Source organism: Pinus tabuliformis, chromosome 8 (genome assembly GCF_031772625.1).
Source record: "Pinus tabuliformis cultivar Carrire ecotype Pingquan chromosome 8, CPIR1, whole genome shotgun sequence".
Classification (NCBI taxonomy): Eukaryota; Viridiplantae; Streptophyta; class Pinopsida; order Pinales; family Pinaceae; genus Pinus; species Pinus tabuliformis.
The window spans coordinates 1,183,042,693-1,183,067,239 of NC_142294.1; the positions used below are offsets into that span (position 1 = coordinate 1,183,042,693).

Genomic DNA, 24,547 nt, shown 5'->3' on the forward strand with positions numbered 1-24,547 from the left:
GATTATGGATGAATTTCACATAAGTCCTTATGTTTCCCACCCCGGTTATCAAATTTTTTTATCTGCAATAAAAAATGATTACTTATGGCCAAGAATGAGAAAATATATTGCAAAGTATTTAGCAAAATGTTTAGAATGTTAGCAAGTTAAATCTGAACACCAACACCTTGTTGGCCTACTCCATCCACTACCCATTCCAGAGTGGAAATGGGAAGTCACATTAGAGGAAATTTTAGCCTAAAAGTGGCCTCCTAAGGAAAAATAATCAATAATTATTAAAATAATAAAATAATAGTTATGAATTTTGGAGGAGAAAAAAGAAAACTACTTTTTTATTGTATTTTTTTATTATCTCCTTATGTTTTTACTCAAATTTAAAGTGTATACACTCATTGAATGTGGAATTATATTATGCATCCAATGAGTACCCATTATGCATACTTTTGAGAAGACCCACATTGATAAAAATTGCAGATACGTTAAAAAAAACATGTTCAACACATTTATTTTAATGTATGTATAATTTTTATCAATGTGAATCTTCTCAAAAAAATGCATAATGGGTACTCATTGGATGCAGAATTTAATTCCACATCCAATGAGTGTATACACTTAAAATTTGAGTAAACCTATATGGAGATAAGCCAAAAATACAATTAAAAAAAGTTGTTTTTCTTTTCTTTTCCCTCCAAAATATTTACATGTACCTCTTTTTAAATTTAAAGGATTTTGATTGGTTTATATTTTAATTGATTCAAACGTTCATTAGTGGGTTTAAAGTAGCATATAGAGACCAGATTGAGTTTTATGGACCACGGTCACTGGAGGAAGCCATCAGGAAACTAAAGCATTGTTATGAGCAGTCAAAGCGTAAATATAAGCCTAAGCACAAATTGAAGGGGAATGAGAAAGTTGAAGGGAAGTGGCCATCGAAGCGAAGAAGACCTCATGATGTAGGTAAGAAATAAATGGTGTTTCTTACAAGAAGTTTAATGTAGTTGAAAAGGGACATGGGTCACAACTTGGAGAGCAGCAAAATAGAGGTGATGGTAGAGGACCATTGCAGTGTTGGATATGTGGAAAAGATTATTGCAAGAAGGATTGTCCATTATACCAGGGTGGAAGTCCTTAGATCTATAGTGATAAGGTGGCACAGACGGTTGGGGATGTGGGCCATAACATTCATCATATTTATGCAGTTGTGGACAACAAATAGGAAAATCACCAGGAATCCATTATTGAGATCGAAGGTAAGCTCTATTTTCAAGTTGTTTCTATTTTGATTGACCCTAGATCTAATTATATTTATGTTAATCCTGACCTGGTGGAAAAGTGTGGCTTGAGAAAATAAGTGCATGTAGAGTCTCGGTTGGTGCAGTTGGCTATAGATACTAAGAAGAGAGTTCATCACTAGGTAAGAGCTTGTGAATTTGAGTTGGATGGTATGCCTACATCAACCCATCTAAATGTGATTCCATTAGTATCATATAATATGCTTTTGGGTATGGATTGGTTGTACCTCCACAAAACCAAAGTAGATTGTTGTGACAAGGCTATTGAGTGCTTGGATGATAAAGGGAAAAAGAGAATCTTGTAGGGAAAGAAGAAGCCTACATCAGTGAGGATGATTATAGCTATGCAAGCCAAATGCAGTGATAGAAAGTGATTGTGTACTATTTGCAGTCCATATTTCCAGTGACAAGGGTTAGAATGTTGAGGATGCAGAAATATTCAAGAGTTATTCAGTATTATAATAGTTTCAGAATGTGTTTCCAGCATAGATTTTAGAGTTTTCTCCTCACAGGGAAGTAGAATTTTCTATTGAGTTGGTACCAGGGGGAACACAAGAATCGAAGGCACCTTACAAGATGAGTACTCCAGAGTTAGTGGAATTAAGGTTGCAGTTGAAGGAAATGATTTACCAAGGGTACATTAGGCCAAGCGTATTTCCTTGGGGTGTACCAGTATTCTTTTTGAAGAAGAAGGATGGTTCTCTCAGGTTATGTATTAACTACATGTAGTTGAACAAGGTAACCATCAAGAACAGGTATCCATTACCAAGGATTGATGATTTGTTTGACTATTTGAAGGGAGAAACAGTGTTATCAAAGATTGATTTGAGATCGGGATACCATCAAGTATGCATTAAAGAAGAGAACATCTACAAGAATTCTTTCCATAATAGGTATGGGAATTATGAGTTTATTTTAATTCATTTTGGTTTGACTAATGCTCTAGCTAATTTTATGTGCTTGATGAGTAGTGTGTTGCATCTTTATCTGGACAATTTTGTTATTGTATTCATTGATGATATATTAATATATTCTAAGAAAGAGGAAGACAATGCCGAAAATTTAGAAGAAGTATTGATATTGTTAAGAGAGAATCAGTTGTATGCCAAGATTAGAAAATGAAGTTTCTTTCAGATATAGGTACATGACTTGGGGCATGTGGTTTCCAAGGAAGGCATAATAGTAGATCCAGAAAATATAAGAGCTATCATGGAATGGGAAACTCCTAGAAATGTGGATGAGGTGAGATCATTCATGGGATTAGCGGGTTATTAGATAAGGTTCATCAAGAACTTCTCATGGATTGCATATCCTATTACATCCTTGCAGAGGAAAGGAAATAAATTTGAATGGACAGGAGAATGTGTAGCAAGTTTTGAGAAGTTGAAGCAGTTGTTGACAAACGCTCTATTGTTAAAGATTGTATATCCATATAAATAATTTGTTGTGTGAATAGATTCTTGCAAGAGAGGACTTGGTGGAGTCCTTATGCAGGAAGGATATGTGATATGTTACGAATCAAGGAAACTGAATGAGTGTGAGCAGAACTATGTGACACATGATATTGAGTTGGAAACAAGCATCCATGCATTGAAGATGTGGAGACAATATCTTCTTGGAAAGAAGTTCATCTTGACGAGTGATTACATTGGATTGAGATACATGTTTGACCAACTGAGTCTGAATGCCATGAAAATTAGATGGTTGGCCATGATCTGTGAGTTTGACTTTGAGATTAGGTACATTAAAGGGAAGGAAATCAGGGTTGCAGATGGTCATAGCAGAAAAGTGTAGGTGAATCATATAATAGCTATGAGTTCTTATGGGACAAATTTATAGGATTAGATCTTATAGGAAAGACAATAGAATGACAGGTAGAGGGAGCTTAGGCCCAAGTTACAATAGCAGGGTACATGTGAACAATATGTGGACTATAATCTCACAACAGATGGTTTGATCAGATTTAGGGACATGATCTATGTGTCGAACAACAGTGAGCACAAGAAGCTTTTCTTTAGGGAGTTTCATGTCGATCCATATTAAGGTCACCTAAGATATCAGAAGACATTGACAACGGTGAAAAAAATCTACTATTGGCCGAATTTGAAGAATGAAGTGGAACAATTTGTGGCTAGATGCTTAGATTTTCAACAGGTAAGAGTAGAGTGTAAACATCTAGGTGGATTACTACAACCGATTCTGATTCCAGAGTGGAAATGGGAGGTCATTTCCATGGATTTCATTATAGGTTTTTCAAGGACATCTAGACAACATGATTATATTATGGTTGTGGTTGACAGGTTGAGTAAGGTAGCTCACCTCATTCGAGTGAAAACTACTTATTCAGCTAGTGATATAGCAGTGATCTTCATCGAGGAGATAGTAAGGTTTCATGGTATTCCGAAGAATATTGTGTAGGACATAGATGCTAAGTTCACTTCCAAGTTTTCAAAGGAGTTATTTGTAGGTTTGGATACAGAATTGGCCTTCAGTGTAACCTATCATCCATAGAAAAATGGATAGATAGAGAGGGTCAACAGGATCCTGGACGATATGCATCAACAACGGAAGTGGGACGAGTATCTTGCACTGGTTGATTTTTCTTACAACAATAGTTATCAAGAGTCACTGAGGATGATTCTATTCAAGGAACTATATGGCCAAAGTTATAATTCTCCCATCAACTAGAGTGATCCAATGAATAGGGTACTTATTGGACTAGACATGTAGGCAGAAATGGAATAGGAAATGTAGGTTATCAAGTAGAACCTAAAGGAAACATAGAAGAGGAAAAATATTCATGCAACTGAGCACATGGAATTTAAAGAGTTTCAGGTTGGAGAGCATGTGTACTTGCGCATCAAGCCTAGTAAGAGCTCCTTGAGGACTGGATCGTGTGCTGATTTGGCACATCGTTATTCCAGACCTTTCGAGATCCTTGAGAGGATTAGACCAGTGACCTAAAGACTAGCACTGCCTCCTATAGTGAAATTCCATGATGTTTACCATGTTTTACTGCTTAAAATATATATATAAAGGATGTTGATCATGAGATTAATTGGTGTATATTGAAGGTGGAGCCAGAAGGATAATTCTAGCCACAACCTCAATGCATATTGCATCTGAAACAACTCATTCTCAGGAATAGAGAAATCAAGCAAGTTAAAGTGCAGTGGAAGCACTTTGGGCATGATGAAGCTATGGGAGACAGCTGATCAAATGCGAGTGAAGTATCCTTCATTGTTTGTTGGTTGAGGCAATGCAATTTTGGTATATGTACATATTTATGTATGGTTGATATTACCACAATGAGTTGTGTTATAAAGCTCCAATAAGTGGTATGGTTTTCATGTTGTCATGTTTGTCATGATGGTTTTTACTTTTGAACAGGTTGTTCATTGTAAATACTGCAACAAGATGGGTTATAAAGCTCCATGGGTAGTATGTTTTGGTTTTTCAATGTTTTTTATAGTTGTAGGTGTCATTGAACACCGAGGACAATCTTCCCATAAGGGGAAGGATCTGTGATAGCCCCAGGTTAAAATTTCATGTAATAAAGTTAATAAAGGAAAAATAAGACCAAGGTCATGGGACACATATTCCAAGCTAAATGTTGGGAAAAGTATTATAATGGGCATCACTTTTGTTATTATGGCTAAGTGGAAACTAGTAAAGGCATTGAAAAGGAAAAAAATGCATTATTGGTATTTTATTTATGAAAATAAAGGAAAATAGGAGAAAAGGAACGTGAAAGGTCATAGGTTGTCTGTGAGGAGGAAATTGAAGGAAAATAGAGGAAAAATTAAGAAATTAGAAGCATAAATAATAAAAAGGAATAATAGGATCAATTCACAAACTTTTCATCAGCCTTTTGTTAGTTGAGTTTTAGAATTGGCTCCAGAGAGGAGAAGAGCACCAATAAGAGATGGAAAGTAAGCAAGCAAAGGAAGGATAAGGAAAGCAAAGATCAAGCAAGGAAAGGTTGGATCAAGCGGCTTTAGCGAGAATACTTGCAGGTAAATGGTTGCATGTATGATCTCCTAGCTAGTTTTGACATGCATGGTATATGCATGTGTGTATTCGTTTTATTCGCTATCATTGGAATGGGTTTTTCCAGGTTTCAACAATGGTTTTAGCCTTTCCTTTCCATTTCCGTATAGCCATGGTGTGATGGGATTCATTCTTGGTTGAGATTTAGATTGTCGAAAGATTTTGGATCTGAGTGAGGTGGTCTCAAGAAAATCCTAAGGGTTGAGGGTGGAGATGGTTAATTTTATCCAGGAAGTCCTCAATAGTTGGATGGAGATATGAAAATTCCTCAAGGGATGGTGAAGAAATTCTAAGGCAACCAAACTCGGTTTGGTTTTATGATATCAAGACCGGTTTAGGTGGGATCATGGTAGTGTGAGGGTGGAGGTAGTTTAACCTCTGGTTTCCCTTGGTTTTTTATGGATTCGTTTATCCAATGAGATCCCATATTCATGCTTGGAATATGGCACTGGGGTGATAGGCTGAAAGAAATATTTGGTTCAGCCTAATTTATGGTCGGGTGGTATGTGGAAGTCTTTGACTTGGTTGGGTTTTGCATATGGTTAATATACAAGATAATTTTCTCTTGTATTTATGAGTAAATTTTCTTGCTATTATTTGGCTTTAATGGTTGTTCTATCATTGTTGATTATATGGTTATATGCTAGTTATAAGTATGGTTTTATGACAGATTCAAGTATGGATCTTATCGCCTTTTAATTGATGAATGAATGGTTAATGAAAGCATGATCTGATCAGTATCATGACAGCTAGTGTGAGAGTGCATTAGTACTTATTGGTAAACCTCATATAAGTTTCATATCTCTACATTTAGATATGCATTCATGACCTATAGGTTGCATGTTTTCAATGTGTTTGACGGAATATATCATGGTTAGAATGGGTTAGATAAATCCTTGTGTAAGTTTTGTAATAGAGGCATTGTATCTATGTTATTTATCATTTTTGAGAGGTTCATTAAGTTTTGGGAAGAGGTCTCGAACCTAGCCTTGAAAAAGTGGCTAAGATCACGAGGTCACTGAAAAAACTCTGAGTGAAAAATATTTCATTTGTTGGGAAGCAGGCTTGTGTGAATGACTAGAGGGTTACATTTTCTTGGAGGCCTTTTCATGGGAGTGACTGGGGGTCTATTTCACTGAGAAAGAAAGTTAACTCAGGGGTTGGGCACCTGGAATGGTTGGTTAGTTCTTGGGGGTCTTGCAGAACCCGAGGGAAGTGAGTAAGGTTTTGTTATGTCGGCTCCATTTTCTTAAGGTCATTTAGGAGGTTGATTCATGTCATAGTAGCCCCTTAGCTCATGTTTACCCCGAGCAAGCTGGTGAAAGTAGGTAGATATGAGAGGAGGCATGTTACAGATGCCATGGTGGAGTATGGCTCCATGATGAAGAATTATGCTTCAGACATTGTGCCTATACCTTAGGGAAACTCTATTATAGGCTCCAGGTGGGTGTATAAGGTGAAACATGTAGCTGATGGTAGTGTTGAAATGTACAATGCCCAATTCGTGGCCAAATTCTTCTCACATGTGGAGGAAGTTCATTATGAGGAGACATTTTTATCCTGTGGCGAGATACTTATCTATCAAAACCATACTTGCATTGACAACATCATTTGGGTGGAGGATACACTAAATGGATGTTAAGGCTGCCTTCCCCATTGGAATGGTCAATGAAGAGATCTACATAGCGCATCGTGAGGGATTTGAGACATTTGATAGGGAGACACATGTGTGTAGACTCAGGAGAGCACTTTATGGTCTCAAGAAGGCACCTCGTGCTTCATACACTCACATAGATTCCTATCTCAGTGGATTGGGCTTCACTAAGAGTGAAGCAGATGCCAATCTCTACTACATTTTGGTAGATGGCAGTTTTCTCATCTTAGTCTTATATGTAGATGATTTAATACTGATAGAAGATGAGAGGTTGATCTAGTCTTGCAAGGAGGACCTTGCAAGAGACTTCAAGATGAAGGATATGGGTTTGATGCAGTACTTCCTTGGTTTGGAGGTGTGGTAGGGAGATGGAGAGATATTTTTTGGACAAGGGAAGTACACCTCTGAAATCCTTCAGAGATTCCATATGTAGGATTACAAGGACATGGATACTCCTCTAGATACTAATTGGAGGAAAGAGGATGCTTCTACAAGAGAGGCAATAGATGCCACTATCTACAGATAGTTGGTGGGGTCCTTGATGTACTTGGTGAACACAAGGCCCAATATTGTTTTTGCAGTTATTCATCTTAGTCAGTTTATGGTGGAGCCTACCAAGCTTCACTAGAAATAAATAAAACATGTTCTCAGATACCTTATGTTGATAAATGACAACAAGAAATTACAGTTTAATTTGTCCTTGAATTAAACTGTGAATTAAAATCGAATTCTTTTCTCATAGAAATTTGAAAATAATTAATTAAGTTTAATTAACTTAATTAATTAGGAAATTTGAATTGGAAGTGTTTTAGAAGACATGTATATGTTCTCCATAACTTATAGGAGTTCAGGATGAGTTATGAATGATTTGTAATTAGTTAAATCAGTTTATTGAGTTAAGTCCATTTAAATTAGTTCCAATCAGTTTCAGGAACTAATAATGAGTAAACAGTGAGTTGGGACACTAGTGACCTAATTAGTGCTACTCCAGTTAACTGAAGATTCCACCATCATAAACTCATGCATGTTGATTTTGATAAAGACCCAACTGATACTAGAGTGTAGGGACAATGTACTATTTGTTTTAGATTTTTCTGAGTTGCATTGATAGTGCATGCATTCAAGCACTGATCCTTGAGGGATTGCACTATTTTTAGAGGCTTTATTTCCCTTTAGATACAAGCTAACCTTCATAGGAATTACACATTGGAATACATACTTGGAGAGCTTGTGAATTGGCTAAGATTTGGCCTTGAGATTGATTATGAGTTGGAGATTGAATTTGTTGAGTGATGGGATTGTTCTTGAGAGAACAAGCATTGTAATTTCATGTTGATTTTCCAGATTAATACAAAACAGATAATGGCGTTTTGAGTTGTGGCTTTCCCCAGATATTTATTGTGTGATGTGACTTTGATTCTCTTCCTCTATTGATAATTGTTTGCTCGATGTTTATGGGCTTCCACTGTAAAGAGTAGAAGTAGAATCTTGTCTCTTGTTTTAGTAGATTACATGAGCTTGTGAATCTATAGGATTTTCTACATGGTATCAGAGCGGGATTGTTTTTTGGGCCAAGAGTTTGCAGAGAAGTTCTGAGAATTTTTGTGCAAAATTTTTAGAAACAATTTGCATATTTGGATTCCTTGGGAAAAGATACCCAAATTCAAAAAAAAAATCAGCCAAATTGGAGTTTGGATGAGGGAGATATCGCCGATTTAAAATCAGCTCTCTAGAGGAGATTTCGAAGTTTTGAGTTTCTAGGTTATAGGTGAAAGTCGAATTTGCATACATACTTCAGCATCGGCAGATGGCGTTCCATGGGTTGAGTATCCCTTAGAAGGTAGCTCGAATTTTATACCCTAGAGGGACAAGATGGAGGTTGTGCTAGAAGATAATGGCTTGAAGGAATTCATTGATCAAGAAGTCCCCAAGCCAGCAAATATGGATGCACAAAACTTGGCCAAATGGAAGAAGTGTGTGGCGAAGGCAAGGAGGATAATCCTTGAGGGAGTTTAAGACCACATTGTCTTGAGTCTCCACGGCAAGGAAACTCCGCATGCTACGTGGAAAATATTGACGAACTTGTATCAGAATAGAAGTGATCAAAGGAAGTTGGCACTGAAGGATAAACTTTGTAAAATCAAGATGGAGAAAGGAGAGATGATTCCAAAGTACTTGACCAAATTCACTCAATGTTGGGATGAAATTGGAAGTGTTGGAATCACGGTTGCTGAGGAGGATATGGTGAGCCTTGCTATTCTTGGACTCCCAAAGAGTTGGCATAGTTATCAGGACTTTGTCAATGGTCAGGAGAAGCTGCCAGATTGGGAACGACTATGGTCGGATTTGATGCAGGATAAGATCATGAGGAACACCAGGGATGGCTCTTCATCAAAGATCGATGATGAAGATAATTGTGCCTTATTGATTAAGGTAGGGAAGGGGAAAGGTAAAATTTCTCGTTCCAAATCAGATTCTTATCATGGAGGTAAGAAGAAGGACATGATGAAAGTTAAATGCTTTCATTGTCACAAGATGGGTCACTTTGCTACAAATTTTCCATTTAGGAAGTCCAAGGCAAAGTCCTCAGGACGAGTGGCGGGTGAGGCTTTGGCCTTCGTATTCGAATTGGAATTTTCCCTTATTGCATGCATGGTGTCTTCAATGATGGGAAGTGTTTGGTACTTAGACAATGGAACTTCTTTCCACATGATTGGCGACAAAGAGTTATTCAGCAGACTAGAGGAGAAAGATATCAAGATGCATATCGAGATGGATGATGATAGTAAGTATAGTGTTATTGGTGTGGGCACTGTTACTTTTCATAGGGAGCATGAGGCTCCACTCACCTTGAAGAATGTTATGCATGTACCCGGACTGACGAAGAACTTGGTATCCATTTCCATTCTTGAGGATAGAGGCTGTGATGTGATATTTTCGAAAGGAAAGAAATTCATTTGACACATAGCCATCAGTCAAGTAAAGAAGAGAGGGATTCGAGTTCATAATCTCTATAAGATAGAGGTAGAGGATTGTGCTACTTTGAGTTCAAAAGCGGAAAATATGTTGAGCCGAGACGTTGGAAAGTTGTGGCACAAGCGATTGGGCCACTTGCATCATGGGGCTTTGAAGATATTGCAGCAAATATCTATCGGTCTTCCCAAAGGTACGCTTGAGAAAGTTGATACATGCAAGGGTTGTACTTTGGAAAAATACACCAAGTCTTCCTTTGGAGACAGAGATAGTCGAGCAGAGTCTATTCTGAATAGAGTCCATTCAGAAGTGTGTGGACCATTCTCGACAGCATCCATGGCCAAACACACGTATTATGTTATTTTTGTACATGACTATTCTCATAAATGTTGCATATTTTTCATGCAGAGAAAGGATCATACATTCACAAAGATTTGTGAATTCAAAGCATTGGTCGAGAAAGAGTCAGGAAAGAAGGTTAAATCTCTACGAATTGATAACGGTGGAGAATATGTCTCCAATGAGTTTAAGAACTTCTGTGTAGTAGAAGGGATTAAACAAGATTTGGTAGCACCTCATAACCCTCAACAGAATGGGGTTGCTGAGAGGAAGAACATGATCATTTTAGGGGAATTAAGGGTGATGTTGCATGATCATAGCCTACCACTACACTTGTGGGTTGAGGCATGCAACACAACGATTTATGTTCAGAACCGTGGCCCACATCGAATACTTGAGAGTAAAACACCAGAGGAAGCTTATTCCGGTAAGAGGCCAGATGTTGGTCACTTCAAGATTTTTGGGTCATAGGTTTATTTCCATGTGATGAAAGATGCATGGAAGAAGCTTGAGCCAACAAGAAAGTTGGGAATCTTTGTGGGGTACATTGATAGACCCCACAACTATCGGGTGTACATGCTGACCAGTCGGATGACAGTGGTTTGCAAGGATGTCAAGTTTGATGAGGAGAAGGCGATGCGAGTATCTCTTGAGAGGTAGCTTGAGCTGCATGTAGAGGAGGAAATTTTAGTTCCTAAGGTTGAGGATCCTCAGATTGATGTGGATCAGCCACATGCAGAGGTTTCGGGATTAGAGACATCCACTTAGGCAAAGTCTTTAAGAGAGGGAATAAAGAACACTAGAGAGGCTAACACATTGTTGGATGATGCACGGGAGAATGTGGGAGCACCCTCTTCTAAGTGCAGACAAAGGAGGTAACCCAAGAGGTACACTGGATACATGGCACTTATGGGTGCATGTGTTGTGACAGAACCATCTTCCTTTTAGGAAGCAGTGCATCAGCCAGTTTGGGTTGATGCAATGGTGGAGAAGTATGACTCCATAGTTCAAAAAAGTGTTTGGGATGTGGTCCCGAGACCAGAGGACAAGTCAGTTATGAGCTCTTGTTGGCTTTACAAGGTAAAGAAAGCTGCATATGGTAGTGTGGAGAATCATAAGGCCAGATTTGTGGCCCGTGGCTTTTCACAGGTAGAGGGGATTGACTATGATGAGACCTTTGCTCCTGTTGCAAGGTACTCGTCAATCAGATCTATTTTGGCACTATCAGCACAGATGGGTTGGAAGATCCATCATATGGATGTGAAGACTGCCTTCCTCAATGGCATGATTGAGGAAGAGGTGTACATAGAGCAACCCAAAGGTTTTGAAACCTTAGACCGTGAGTTGCATGTGTGCCAACTCAAGAGAGCATTGTATGGGCTGAAGCAAGCACCCTGTGCTTGGTACACCAGGATAGATAGCTACTTCACTGGGTTGGGCTTCACGAAGAGTGAAGCAGATGCGAACCTGTATCACATAGTGGTGGAAGGTAAGTTGTTGATCATTGTTTTTTATGTAGATGATGTCATACTAACAGGTGATGAGAAGCTCATCAAATATTGCAAGGAGGACCTTACAAGAGAGTTTGAGATGAAGGACATTGGGCTTATGCATTAATTTCTTGGCATGGAGGTATGGCATGGAGATGGGGAATTGTTTGTATCTCAAGGCAAGTATGCCAACGAGATATTCAGGAGATTCCACATGGAGAGCAGTAAACCCATGGAGAGTCCTCTAGTTGGTAACTGGAGGAAGGAGGATGCTACTTCAGGGGAAGTATTGCAAGCTATTGTTTACAGGCAGCTTGTGGGTTCACTCATGTACTTGGTGAACACATGACCATATATGTGCTATGCAGTTAAGCAGCTTAGTCAAGCGATGGTTAGGCCTATCAAGCTGTATTGGAAGGTGGAAAAGCATGTATTGAGATACCTCAGAGGCACTACTCAGTTTGGGTTATGGTACAAACAAATAGAGGGAGTGAAGCTTCAAGGCTTCATCGATGCAAATTGGGCAAGGAGTCCATCTGACAGGAAGACCACATCAAGAGGGATCTTTAGTATTAGGTCAGTGACAATTTCTTGGTACAACAAGAAATAGAGATCGATTGCACTTAGTTTGGCAGAGGCAGAGTACATGGTTGCAAGTCAGGTAGCATGTGAGGCTATCTGGATGAGGAAGATCATGGTTGGTTTGTTTGGTCAGTAGATGTATCTGACAATGATTTATTATGATAATCATAGTTGTATCAAACTCTCTGAAAATTCATTTTTTCATGATCGGTCCAAGCATATAGATATCTGGTATCAACATCTCAGAGATTGTGTATTGAGGGGATCATGTTGTTAGATTACATTCCAACAGAGGAGTAAGAGGTTGACATCTTGACAAAGGCATTGCCAAGATGTAAATTTGAGTTTCGCAGAGACAGGATCGGGGTAGTGGATAATCCCTTTATTGTTGAGAGGGAGTGTTGAGAAATGGCAACAAGAAATTTCAGTTTAATTTGTCCTTGAATTAAATGTGAATTAAAATAGAATTCTTTTGTCATAGCAATTTGAAAATAATTAATTAAGTTTAACTAACTTAAGTAATTTAGGAAATTCGAATTGGAAGTCTTTTAGAAGACATGTATATGTTCTCCCTAACTTATAGGAGTCCATGATGAGTTATGAATGAGTTGTAATTAGTTAACTTAGTTTATTGAGTTAAGTCCAGTTAAATTAGTTCCAATGAATTGGGACACTATTGACCTAATTAGTGCTACTCTAGTTATCTGAAGGTTCCACCATCAGAAACTCATGCATGTTGATTCTGAGAAAGACCCAGTTGAGACTAGAGTGTAAGGACAATGTACTATTTGTTTTAGATTTTTCTGAGTTTCACTGATAGTGCATGCATTCAAGAAGTGATCCTTGAGGGATTGTGCTATATAGATAGTGGGGTTTTGAGTTGTGGCTTTCCCTAGATATTTATTGTGTTATGTTCCTTTGATTGTCTTCCTCTATTGATTATTGTTTGCTCGATGTTTATGGGCTTCCATTGTAAAGAGTAGAAGTAGATTCTTCTCTCTTGTTTTAGTAGATTACATGAGCTTGTGAAGCTACAGGATTTTCTACACCTTAGAGGAACAATAGATTTTGGTTTATGGTACATGCAGACTAATGGAGTGAAGCTCCAAGGCTTCACATATTCATATTGGTTAGGGAGTCCATCAGACATGGAGATCACATCGAGATTTATCTTTAGTGTTGGGTCAGTAGCAATTTCTAACAAATATCTATAGCACTTAGCTCAGCAAAGGGTGGTTATATTGTTGCTAGTCCAGCAACATGCGAGGCTATTTGGATGAGGAATATCTTGGTTGGTCTCTTCAGTCATAGGATGGAGCCTACTTTGATCCACTATGACAATCAAATTTGTATCAAACTCTCTGAAAACCTAATGTTTCGTGATAGGTCCAATCATATAGACATAAGGTACCATCACCTTAGATATTGTGTGTTGAGGAGGGTTATCATGTTGTAGTGCATTCCCAAAGAGGAGAAGGAAGAAGACATTTTGATAAAGGTTTTGTCAAGATGAAAGTTCAAGTTCCACAGGAGTAGGATTGGGGTATTTCATAACCCTTTTCTTGCTTAGAGGGAGTGTTAAATTGTAGCAAGAAAATTCTTCATTTGACTTGTGCTTTAGTCAAATAGAGAAATTTGAATTTCCACATCAGCAGGATGACTTGAGTTGCAATTAAAAGGGGTAAAATGGCCAATTCACATAGTTGAGTCAATCAATTTGAGTTTGTGGGTAAGAAGTAGAGGTTTGCATGAGTTTGTTGCTAAGATCTGGAAATCTAGTGGAGTTATAGTTAGTGAAACTCAATTATCTGATCTCCAGTCACGAATAGAGTCAGTAGGAGTTTAATTGAGTAGTTGTAACTATTGTTAACTCATTGATCTCTCAATTAACTAGTCAATTTACTAAAAAGTAGCCTTAGTCATGCATGTAATTTGAATTGCCTAGTTGAGTGGAGGAAAAAGGCATTAATGTAATCATTATTGTATACTATTGATTGTACATTGTTTACATGTAGCAGGTGCGATTTGTATCTTGGGAATTGCATAAGAAAATAGGATATTTTATTATTCTTTAGGTTCTAATTTACTCAAGAATTGTGCAAGGAAACAATAGGAGTAGGAGGCCTAGATTTGGTTAAGTATTTTTCCAAAGTAGACTTAGCAAGAAAAGATCATTATTGTAGTACAGGTTGAACTTTAAGGATTGAAGTAGTCATTGTAATAGATCTATATTCTCATTTGATATAATATAAACAAAGGAGGGGTTTTTCCCAGTTGGGTTCTCCAGTAACAATATTGTGTTCATTATGATTGAATGATTGCATGCATTTATATTATATGTTTTTCTTTTCGCAGATTGACTAGAATAAATTTGTGTCCATTGATTACATTTTGATTTCATTAGAAACTGCAAATTTTGAGTTATTATAGTGTAAAGAAATGTTATGAAATGAGGTACATTAAAATTGATTTATATATTATACTAATTTAACTATAATTAAAATACATGAATTTTCATCTTAATAAAATGTTCTCTTACTTGAAATGTTTGCTTCTTGAAATTGTAAGCTATTAGTAATTGGCTACATTCTTATGATTCCCATTTTCGATCATTGAACATTATTAGTCACTTTGCATTCAAACTAGGTAATATAAAATAACTTCCAGTAAAACTTACGTGGGGTTTAACACTCCTTAAGTCACAATCATTGACCTTGGAAAAAACTACTATTAATATTGAAGTGCAAGATAGACAATGTCGAATGTTTACTAAAATAGATTGAGTTAATGATTTGAATGGTCTATGATTTCAACTACCCTTTTCATATTATCGAAATGAAAATATGGAAAAGCTAACAGGTGTGACGACAAGAGCAATAGAAGAAAACAGTTTGAGATTGATTGCAATGCAGACTATTTGTAATTGACTACATTCTTATTATTCACATTTTCTATCATTCAGTGTTACATTATTACTTTGCAATCAAAATTTTTATTTAATCATTCTTCATCATTCAAGTTATTAACAATGTCTATATCTCAAAAAACTGAGGTAATTGAGTAAATTTAAAATTAAAATGACCAAATTAATCTTATACTTATTTAGCATATTTGAAATTATTAGAACAAATAGATGTTCAATAAATTTTGTGTGACTGCTCATGATTGAAACCATCCATCTTAACCCTAGATCTATCAAACACCGAGAGGGATCAAAGATTTGGAGAAGTAAACCTTTCGTCAAGGTTTTCACTCGAAAAAGAGGATTGAAACCATCCATCTTAACCTTGGATCTATCAAACACCGAGAGGGATCAAATATCTGGAGAAGTAAACCTTTCCTCATTTTTTTCACTCAAAAAAGAGGTTTGCGCCTCAAGAATTTTGATCCATTTGGGGTTAGGATGTATCTAGGCCAATTATGTATAGTACAAAGGAAACGTAGTAAAAAACAATTCATTTTCACTTTCAAAACTATAAATAAAATATTTCAATTTGTATGTTACCTAACGTAATTTTATATCAACTTTAAAGAGATAAAATAGTAAAAATAAAAATAAATAAATATAATAAATAAATGAACTATTTGAATATCCAAGTAACTAATATATACATGTATAGAGGGAGAATATATGTGTGTGTGAGAGAGAGAGAGAGAGAGAGAGATGTGTAATTCATTAAATTCTTAATATAAATTCATATGGCATTGAAAATATATTAACTAGCAATTGCACCACATGTTGCGAAGGAAATGCCCTAAGGCAATAGCATAGGAAAAAGTAGCTACCACCCAACAATGACTACATGAGGAATTGTCATGAATAAATAAGAAAAATGTTATTTGCTTTTTCAAACTCAAAAGTCACAAATTAGATTTAAATGTTTTGGAACAATATGAAGCTTAACTTTTTTCAACTAAATTCTGATTTGTTTTTAAATTCTGATTCACATTAGAGTGAAGTTTGATCTTTGAAATGACAAAATTTTCAACTTCATACCATTAGTGGCAGGTTTTCTAGTGATTCCTTGAAAGCAATTTGACATTATTTATTTAGCATACATGCATTTCTGGTCCATCCTTTTGGTAAATCTGGTTCATACCTAATTTTTATTTGTAATAGAACTCTCTTCAGGTATGTTACTATGCTGAATTAAATTGGTCTAGAATCTGTCTATTGTTGATTCACTTGCTTATCTGGTTGAAATGATTAATCACTACTAATGAATGTGATTACAAAAAATCCATTAATAGAAAAAAATGTAGCCAAAGCAGATGAAAATTTCATTTAAGGTTTTCTTGGAGTAGATATGATTCTTGTCAAAATCAATGTTCAGGTTCAACAAGTAGAGATACCGGAAATTATCGCAATACCTGATCAATATCACAACAATATGATGTTGATCACAACTCAAAAATTCCACCTCCGAAAAAAACTCCAAATCACCTTGAGAGCTTACAAGTTTATGCTGTTTAACAACTACATCTTGGCCATTGGGAAATATACATTTATGAACATATCCAAAACCCCCTTCAAGTACAAATTAAACCAATCAACAAGTTATCGAGTTGTAAATTTATGCTACCCTAGCAGAGTCCAATATAGCAGAGAAACCATATTATTTCCACCTTAGTTCATATTCCATTATAAATTTCTTAGGTATGCTAATCATCTCCATTACTCAATTTTATTGTTAAGCCATGGTATTCAAATTGCATACACATGTTGAAGGAATTTCTCCCTGATATTGTTAGAGCTTTGTATTAGCCAAAATCACTGTGGTAATGTTCAAAAGGAATAAGATTCCCCATTTAGTTTTACTAGTCTTAGGGATTTTTCAGTGAGCCAAGCTAGTCCTAACAAACTACATTTACTCTTAAGTTGGACTGACGACAGAATTTCTAGTTACTCCTTCAATATTATATAGTGAAGATTAAACCCATTATTCTATTATGTTTTCATGTCTGGCTTGGAATGGCACAAATGGATATACATGATAAAATTACTAATACAACATACTTAATTCACAGAGATTGATTCAATTACTTTTATTGTATGAATACATGGAGATTTATTGGATCACTTTTATAGTATGAATAAGTTGTGTTGGTAGGTATATGCTGTGTGGTGGAAGGTACAATATTTTTCACTGGTTCTTCTTTAGGAGTATGCATTACTACTTTCTACATTGAAAGAAGTGCCTAGTTGTGTCAAAATTTTGGTAGGCATGTGTTTGATTCTGGATCCTTTGCCTTAAAATGATCCAAGGAACTCTGTGGCTAATAGTACATTAAGGGTAGATCTCTGCATTCTAGTGCAAAGTGAAATAGTTCTACGAACATTCTCTTCTTGTCTATTGAACAATAAGAAACAATCAGTCAGTTGTGTTCCACCAAGACAATACAAAGCCTATTAATTTTTCGTCTCAAACTCTATTGGTTTGTCTAAGAAATGCAGACTTCAATGGTGAAAGTATTAAATAATAAAGAGATGGTGTATGAAATAGAGACCATTGGTATCCATGATTTCTCTAGTAGATCACGTGCCTTTCATATGAAAATGCATAAAAGAAGAAAATGAAAGAATAATGCATCAATTAATTCAAAGAGGACTGCATGTCGCAAAGAAAAAGTATGAATGAAATAAATTAAATTAAATTCAAATGAATTGGAAACCACCTTATTCACCTTATCAGGTGCAATTTGGCCACCCAGTGGCCAATCACGAACGAAAAAGTATGGAATGATAGTATAGGAAGCACTAATTGGAAGCCTTCCATGGATATAACCTCACTTTGATTTAGTACAAGTGGGGTTCCAATGAAGAGTGATGTGCAGACCATGTCCATCAATGGCATGAATATATAGATAAAATCTTTGGCATAGGTATACAAGACTAGACCCATGGCCACAGGAATCTAAAAAACCAAGAACACATGAATACTAGTAAGAGAGGTTATATATCTATAAAAGTTTGTAGATAAGGAGAAAGTAATTATCATGGCTTTATAATATACTTATAGTATTGACTTGAATATTGCTATTGCATCCACTAGTACCACAGAACCTATCAGAGGACTAGTCAACACAACCGTAATGGTTACAGATGATATAGTTGTCAAGCAAGTTAAGACAATGGTTAGTGCCACATCTCCCTTTCTCAAATAACTTACATAAGTTGACAACTGAGCATGAGCAACACATGTTGTAACAATGAAACCGACAACAGAAATTGGGGGTGTACCAAAATCTCTTGCCATCAATAGGCCCAAGATAGATTTCAACAAATATTGTGCCAAATACCAAATAGTTAGGGGCAAAGGCCTGTAACATAAAAGGGCATTCAACCAAGTGCCAAATTCAGCATTTGCATGGAACAATAGGGATTCTTTAGAAAAAGAGAAAAATTATCCCAACCAAAGAGTTTATAAGCCCAATTCTCGTAGTAACGTGTTCCTTTCCAAGATCATAAAAATAAATTTTATCACACAACTAAAGCTCTTAGATAGGAGGTCTTTCCTATCAAATATAAAATGTCTACAATGAGTCATAGTTTCTAGTATTTTATTTATACAAGAAAAAATGTATTTCTCTTGCAAAAGTATAAATTTTATCAAGAACATCATTAGTAGCTAAAAGAATTAGAAAATAACAAGGAACTTCTCTAAATTATATTTTATTGAGCAAGTTTACATGAAATGTGGAAAAACTCATTCCAAAGAAAATTCTCATAAAAAAATGACCTTCTTACCAAGGGAAACTTCATAGAGCAATTCAAATGGCAAGAAGATATAGGTTCAAAAGGGTTCCCTTGCATAAATAGCTTAAGAGCATAGATGAAGTAAGTCTTATCAATCAATTATAAAAATATGAGAGTTTTTTGGAAATAATTGTTTAGTCATGTGAATTTATAGACCTTAAACAGATCCAATTGGTGGTACTATTCCATATAACACTGTTATGTTCCTTGATTTTGAGCTGAAAGAAAATTATTTTTAACTGAGTTTCATAGGCTATTAGCATTTTTCATCTTCCTTTTTATTTTTATGCTCTGCAAAAATGTTTCTCCGAAACTCTTCCAGTCCCATTATAAGCTCGATTAAGGCTTTGAAGGTGTTGGAGCCAAAGTCCAGCCTCAGTCGTTGCAAATCTGCAAAGTTATTTTCCAGCTCTGGTGCTTTTGGATTAGGGACCTGGGAGTTGGAAGGCTAGCTCCATATGAGCTCCCCATAGAGTTTAGAACCGACCCATAAGGTTCCAATTGTTGTTGATCGGATGGCAAGTGAAAAGCCATCTATCTTGGAAAGAACGAATGAGGTTTTGAGGCCTGGAGGAAGAGGAAAAGAGCATTTTGGTTTGAGTCCTGTGGTGATAAATTCACAATCAATGAAACTACCTTGACAAGAAAACAACAGTTGAGGAGGAAAAGAGAATTTTGGCTTGAGTCCCGTGGTGATAAATTCACAATTAGTGAAACCACCTTAACAAGAAAACAATAATTATTAGTACTGCACACAGAAAGCATCGTGGCCACCATGGATGTGAAGGTGGTATGTTTTATGATCTCTTATCCTGCAAAACAAGAATGTCATTGCATCGTCGTGGCTTTATGGTTCTATTCCATCAACCAAAAGTATTATATTACTGCCTAAATATAACTGTGCACTACATCAATAGTTGTTGGAAATATTCTCTTCTTCCTCTTTAATAGATACTTGTTGAAAAAGGTATAGTTTAATTTAATTAAGGAAATCAAATTAATTGAATACCACCTCACTATTTACCTATATTCAGTTTACATTACATTATTAGTGAATCACTAACTAAATTTAATTGTGCAATTATGGGATACCTGATCGAAATCTTCTCATTTTTCTCTTTAATAGATACTGGTTGAAAAAGGTATAGTTTAATTTAATTATGGAAATTAAACTAATTTAATAGCATGTCACTATCAATCGTCTCAACATAGTTATGTACCCTTCAAACCTGAATTTCATAAAACGATCAAATATCACTAGTAAATTAAGAAGCCAAGAATACTTTGCAACCATGAACAAGTCAGCCAAATGGAAGAAAGGAACCTTTAGCTTCCATCCATTATTAGTTTAAACAAGTTGCAATTGCAAAATTGGTATGATCATAAGCTACAAGGAAAAAACTTAAGATCATATTAACAAAGGGATTCTTTTGGACAATCACGAATTACCACAAATGGAGATCCTTTAATGGCAAATAAGTAGCACACAATACTAATGGATATCATGATCAAGTTTATATATCACAAAATCCTCAGAGTAATGACTTCCTTGAAATTAAAAAAAATTGATGGTAACCTAGAATTTTTAGAAAGTGTTGAGGGATAGAAACAACAATAAGACTTAATAAATCTTCCAACAAGAATTTTAGCTTCATTTAAGAGGCTTTCAAGATCAACACCATTAAAGCAAGGTGTTCTCATTTCCAACACCATTAAAGCAAGGTGTTCTCATTTCCACCTCCTCATTCTGCAAAGTCCACTTCCAAGATAAAATGCATCCTATCTATTGGTAGTTGTTTGCTAAGTAAACACATTCAATGTTGAAATTCAAACACAATTTATTTGTCTTCGCCTTAAGTTGGTCAACAAATTTGGCCTCTATAATAATTCTAGATGAGGTGCCCAATGAAGGATTTCCTGCAACGTATTCATGGCTAAAAACCCTTTAATGCCTACATGCCTTTAGCAAATGAAGAATTCTTCAGGTGACCCACAACCGATTTATAAAAACTAAATATAAAATGCATCCTATCTAATGGTGGTTGTTTGTTAAGTAAACACATTCAATGTTGAAATTCCAACACAATTTATTTGCCTTGGCCTTAAGTTGGTCAACGAATTTGGCCTCTATAATAATTCTAGACAAGGTGCCCAATGGAGGGTTTCCTGCAACGTATTCATGCCTAAAAACCCTTTAATGCCTACACGCCTTGAGCAAATGAAGAATTCTTCAGGTGATCCTCGACTGATTTATAGAAACTAAATAATATAGAAAACAAATAAATAGGAATTGACAAACAATTCATAGAAACTAAATAATATAAAAAACCGAATAAATAAGAGTCAACCGAAAGTGGTGAGATTAAACAATGGATGAAATTTCAATCGTCTAACAAGTGTATTTGATTGTGAAAAAAAGATCCATAAATGAACATAGGGGAGTTGTTCTAAAAAAGAATGCCTTATAACATAAAGAAGGAAGTTGTTCTCAGAGAAAACACCTTACAACATAATTATGGTTAAGCCTTAACTTTTTATTTTATGAACTTAAAAAAATAATTAAAAAAATAAATACAAATTATCTTAATTATTTATATTTATATAATTAATTTAAAATATTATAAATATATTAGATAAAAGTAAAAAAAATCCAAATCTCAAAACCATTGAGTTCAAAACTTTGCATTTAAAAAAAAACATATTAAAAAAAACTATATAAAAACTATATAATGAAAACTATGTATATATAATATTAATTTATATTAGGTCAATAATAAAATTTACTAATTTTCGTATTGTTATATAGCTTATATATAAGTTCATTGAGGAACTTCTAATATTTAAAAAAATTGTACAATAAAAATTCCTTGTGGTAACTATAACCAGAATAACCAGAATACGATTGAGATCTCGCCCTCTCCGCCATTGTCCTTCAGAGCCTCTTTCATCCAACGATCCTTTTTAGAATCTTTCGATTCTTCTCCTCGCAGGAAATTTAATTAACGAATTCATGACGCCAATGCGAGGCAAACGTCCGTTGCGAGCCTTGTATTGCTAGAACTTTTCATACAGCTCCTACGCTCATTTAGCCGATCGAAGGCTTGGAAAAGCTGCTACAGGTAGAGTTAGAGGAACCGGACTCTGAACTGCTTACGATATCTGATCCCAATAAACAATCTTAGATCCTCTCCAAACAATCGAAAAATATCTGAAACCAATTCAGATTAAACTGGAATCTAATGATGGCCCGAATGTGAAAATTTGTGATTTTCACTTGATAGAATTCCAACCCCAATCCAAGCTCTGGCTATGCAGATAATGACATTTATTCATTTATTCTTTGATTGTGGGAGATGATGCTTGTACGTTCAAATTCATAACTAATTAATATCGGTTTTCAATTTTATGGCATAGAATATTTTAATGGTCTAACACCAAAATCGTTTAAGAAATCACAAGTGCCATGGGAGGGAAGTTCTTTTCACAGGAAACGCCTTAAAGCTTGATAAAAATAAAAATATTTAATATGTTATAAATAAAATATTTTTGATTGCAATATTAAGTAATATTAACTTATATTTATATTAATAACATCCGCCATAATAAAAATAAAAATAGAAATATTTAATGTGTTATAAATAAAATATTTTTTATTACAAGAAATATTAATTTATATTTATAAATATATTAGTAACATTCAAACCATTTTAATATAGAAAATGAAATATTTCAATGCCTATATTAAAATATCTCAATATCAATGCATATATTATATAGTGAAATTAAAAAAAATTAATTCTTTAACATATTTTAAAATATTTAAGTTTTTTTATTATTTTATATTTTAGTATTTTTTCATGTTGAGTCGGAGGAATAGCCTGGAAAGTTATGGAAATTCCGGTCATATTTAGAGAAAATACGGCAAGGATTTTTGTAAATTCAAGTTATAGTTGTTAAATTTCAAAATTTTAGGTGTACTAGATGTTTTTGATGGTGCTGAATCCATTTCCACCATCAAAAACACGATTCAAACACTGTCTCTACAAGATTTTTTGAAATTCTTTTGCTTGGATTCCTGCCACTTTTGACCGTCCGGGCAATTCCTCGGCCCTCTTTTTTCATTTCTATGTTTTGTTCAATTTTATTTAAAATTTAGCAAAAATTTGTTAAAATTATAAATTTAAATTGTGTTGCTTAAATAATCCAAATGCACTAAAAGATTTTCAAAATATTCCATCTATTTATGTATTTAAAAAACCAATGTAACAATAAATTTATGTATTTAAAAAAACAATTTAACAATTGAAAAAGTATACAAAATATAATCTAAATTTATTTTAATCAAAACTTTACTAATTCAAATAAGATTAAATTTTTTTGAAATGACAACATTTTTTTCAAATTATACCATTAAAAAAACCTATATAACAAGAAATTTGAGGTTCTCAACACTCATATATCTATAATTTATAGATATTTTTGACATGTGAACTGATCAGCAATACACTATTAACTTGTCGGAAAAATATTGATAGATAACTGTAATAAGGATAGAGCCAGGAAAATCCGGGGTGAACCAGAATGGACCCTGGTAAACGCAGCGCATCCAAATTCCTTTCACTCGCAAGTATTCCCATCTGGTGGATGATGTTGCCTCCAGCGCTGTCACCAGCCAAGAACACTTTGTTGAAATCTGTGTGGGAAGCGAGCCACAGATCGATGCGCACACCCTCAGCTCCCTCTGCTTGGTGGTTGAGCCATTCAAGGACACCGAAACAATCGTCATATTCCGCAGGGAGGCGATGCTCGAGCGCCCTCCTGTACTCCACCGACACACTTATCGCCTTGGCCTCTGAAGCCAATTCACGGTCATGGTTGTGATAACCTGGCCAGACAGCTGATCCCAGACAGAAACCCCCTCCATGAAAGTAGACAAGTACTGGAACTTTTTATTTTCCATTCTTCACCTCGAGGGGAGGGAGGAAAATACGAACAAAGACGCCTGTTAGAGGATCAATGACCACGTCCTTGGATGCTACTCCTTCGATGGATTCATTACCAAGCTGTGAAGAAGGGGGAACGCTACCCTTGTCTAGCAAGCTCAACCGTTCCGTCTTCGTAGACTCTTAGCCTACCGGGAATCTCGATGGATAACGAAGAAGACGACGACTCCATAGGTATGGCGTTGATGGTGCTGTTATCAATAGCTAAGCTGTGAGAGAGGAATGCAGATGGATATAATTGGAGTTGTCTTTAGTGCAACTTTTTGGAGATTCCGGTGACAGAATCCGCCGGAAAAAATTGAGGTTAAATCTTGATTTGTATTATTTAAAATGGTTTTTTAACTGCATATTTGGATTCAGCGCCCTGAAAAACTCCTAGAACGCTTTGATTGTGCAGAGATTAGATA

The 24,547-nt window shown here is 35.5% G+C and overlaps 1 pseudogene; it reads right to left on the bottom strand.

Moving 5' to 3' along the window:
• Positions 1–17,538: 17,538 nt before the first annotated feature.
• Positions 17,539–24,312, bottom strand: LOC149239578 (putative sodium/metabolite cotransporter BASS3, chloroplastic; annotated as a pseudogene).
• Between the last annotated feature and the right edge of the window lie 235 nt (positions 24,313–24,547).